At 38.3% G+C, this 3398-nt stretch overlaps 1 pseudogene; it reads left to right on the plus strand.

Moving 5' to 3' along the window:
* Window positions 1-247: 247 nt before the first annotated feature.
* LOC101703363 (inositol polyphosphate multikinase pseudogene) lies at window positions 248-2395 on the plus strand (annotated as a pseudogene).
* The last annotated feature ends 1003 nt before the right edge of the window (window positions 2396-3398 follow it).

Genomic DNA, 3398 nt, shown 5'->3' on the forward strand with positions numbered 1-3398 from the left:
GATGCAAATAGATTTCCAGGAGATGAAAAACTCCACTGAAAGTCTACACAGCAGAATGAGACAATGTGAGGACAGAATTTCAGATATAGAAGATAAGATTGAAATTAATGACCAGGAAAATAAAAATTGGGGAGCGCGGGGCGCTGCTGCCGGCTGGCCTTGGTCTCCTGGCAGCGCCGAGCGGGAGCTGGGAGCTGTGCTCCACCGAGAGTTGGGCAGGGGGCACCCGCGCCTCCGCCGCATCTTGGGCCCCCTTCCCGAGCCCCAGCGGGCACCGGCTGCGGGCACACCCGGGCCTCCTCCTCGCTCGCGGCCTGAGCCTGAGCGACCCCCAGCTTCCCCTCCCTCTGCCCTATTTTTTCCTGCTGTCGCCGCCTCTGCTACCCCTTTGCTCTCCGTTATGGCCACGGAACCGCCATCCCCGCTCTGGCTCCGGGCTCCCGGCACCCCAGAAATGCGGACCCCACTGGCGAGCGATGCCGCCCCCGAAGGCACCTCGCAGTCGGCGGGCGGCAGGCTGCATTTCCTTAACGGCTTCGTGCCCCTCTTGCATCAGGTGCCCGGGCACATGTACGGAAAGGACAAAGTGGGAATACTGCAACATCCAGATGGCACAGTGTTGAAACAGTTACAGCCACCTCCGAGGGGCCCCAGAGAGCTGAAATTTTATAATATGGTTTATGCTGCTGATTGTAGTGATGGTGTTCTTCTAAAGCTATGAAAATATTTGCCAAAATATTATGGTATCTGGTCACCTCCCACTGCACCAAATGATTTATACCTACAACTGGAAGATGTGACCCATAAATTTAATAAGCCTTGTATAATGGATGTAAAGATAGGTCGAAAAAGCTATGATCCTTTTGTCTCATCTGAGAACATTCAGCAACAGGTCAGCAAGTACCTATTAATGGAAGAGATTGGATTCTTGGTGCTTGCCATGATGGTTTATCATGTTCATTCTGATAACTATGAGGCAAAAAACCAGCACTTTGGAAGAAGCTTAACAAAAGAAACTATAAAGGATGGAGTCTCTAAGTTTTTTCATAATGGGTTTGGCTTAAGAAAAGATGCAATTGCTGCCAGTATTCAGAAGATTGAGAAAATTCTGCAGTGGTTTGAAAGCCAGAAGCAGCTTAACTTTTATGCAAGTTCATTACTATTTGTTTATGAAGGTTCATCTCAGCCAACCACTACAAATCCAAATGACAAGACTTTGGCAGAAAAGCTCTTGTTCAAAGGACAAGTGTCAGACACGGAAGTATTGGAGTACAACTTTCATATGTTAAGTCCCATAGTGAATGGAAAAATAGAGTCTTCAGTAGGCAAGAACTTATCCAAGATGTATGCTCGTCACAGAAAAATGTATTCAAAAAATCATCACAGTCAGACTTCACTGAAAGTTGAAAATATGGAGCAAGACAATGATGGAAAAGCATGTCACAAGAACATTTAAATGGAAATGTACTTTCCCAACTGGAAAAAGTTTTCTACCATCTTCCCACTATTTGCCAAGAAATTGCAGTAGAATTGTGAATGATAGATTTTGCTCATGTATTCCCTAGCAACACAATAGATGAGGGATATGTTTATGGTTTAAAGAATTTAATTACTGTACTTCAAAGTGTTTTAGACAATTGAATCTTTTGCTGCAGTCTTTTTAAGGAGTGGGCCAGTTATACTGAAGAGCAGCAGTCTATCTGCATCTGTAATGCTATGTAAAAAATTTGTATTGTGAGTTGACATTTTATTTGTCTTTATACTTTTGGTAGAAAGGTTATTTTTTTATACTCTTACTCAGGAGTGCTAATTTGTTCATTAGAAAACTATGAAGAATAAAGAAACAGGAATGTTAAGCAGGGACTGTGGTGGTACATGGCTTCAACATCTATTTGGCTCAAGCAAAGCACAAAACATTATTCACCATAAGAGTTTATTTAGCTTTCTGTAGCCAATTTATCATGAAATCTCTGTCCACCCAACCTTGACAATGAGCCATATCCAACCTATTATATTATTAAACACCTTTAAAAATCTAGAAAGCACAGGTTGATGTCCTTAATATTGGTGTGTATGAAGTTACTAAAACTGGAGAAAATCCTACTTCAGAAATAAGTAGTTTAGATATTATATTTAAAAGTTCAGACCAGCATATCAAAAGGTGCTTCTTAGTGAAATGATTTAGAATCATTGCATTCCTAAAGCAAATTTCCCTTTAATTTCCATTTATCTATTTATTTCAAAATACTATGTGAAAAATATAATTGAAATCTATAACAACAACAACAATAACAAATAATACCCTGATGTTAAGGGCACCTATATGCTTAGCAGGGTCAGCATATCAAAAGGTGCTTCTTAGTGAAATGATTTAGAATCATTGCATTCCTAAAGCAAATTTCCCTTTAATTTCCATTTATCTATTTATTTCAAAATACTATGTGAAAAATATAACTGAAATCTATAACAACAACAACAATAACAAATAATACCCTGATGTTAAGGGCACCTATATGCTTAGCAGGGTCAGAAGAAGAGAGGAAATTATTTTCAAGGAACAAAATATTTTTTTTTAATTCTTTATTGGAGAATTGGAATTTATATTTACTATGTTGTGAAAAGTGTCATAAACCATGTAATACCTTTTTCTCAGAGGCTTCGAAAAGGTGGATGGTGGGCCAGGGATGTAGCTCAGTGGCACAGCGCCTGCCTGGCAAGTGAAAGGTCCTGAGTTTGATTCCTGGTACTGGAAAAGAAAAATAAAAGGTGGATGGTTGTTGCTTTATTTTACATTTAAATAATTTTGGAGAACTTTTTCTTCTTAAAATTCATATATCTATATGTCTCTTGTTAAGCAGTAGTATAAATGTTTGTTGTTAAGAATAGTGTTTTTCCAAATTTGGTTAAATAATGAAAGATGACATCCAGTTGTGTAAATGTTAACCTAAGTACGAAGTTAGTGCATCAGAGTGTTTGGTGCATTATCTGTTTCCATACTTGTATTTGACACTTATTTTATATCTTATTCAACAGAGAAATTATAACTTATTTCATGAGGGGGTAGAAACAATATCATTTTTCCTGAAAAAATTAAAGTTGTAAGTATTTTCTTTGTTTCACACTCATCACCTTTCTAAAAATAATTATTTGCCATTGAAAATGTTAAAAATTTTGAAATTGAATTTGCAAATACATTTGATGTCAATGCTGTCATTACTTCCACTTTGATTTACTACTAACCACATGCTTAAATAGTTGAATAGTTTTGCCGGGTTCATGTTTTAGAGTTAAGAATTGTTAAGACTTTTTCATCTCTTGTGGTCCAGAGGAAATTTAAAATTTATTTTCCCTTCCCAATCCTCTCTGAAGGTACTTTCCAAATATCTGAGCCCAAACAC

Source organism: Heterocephalus glaber, unplaced genomic scaffold (assembly GCF_053883595.1).
Source record: "Heterocephalus glaber isolate CG9 unplaced genomic scaffold, H.glaber_assembly_v1.0 deba00001613, whole genome shotgun sequence".
Taxonomy (NCBI): Eukaryota; Metazoa; Chordata; class Mammalia; order Rodentia; family Bathyergidae; genus Heterocephalus; species Heterocephalus glaber.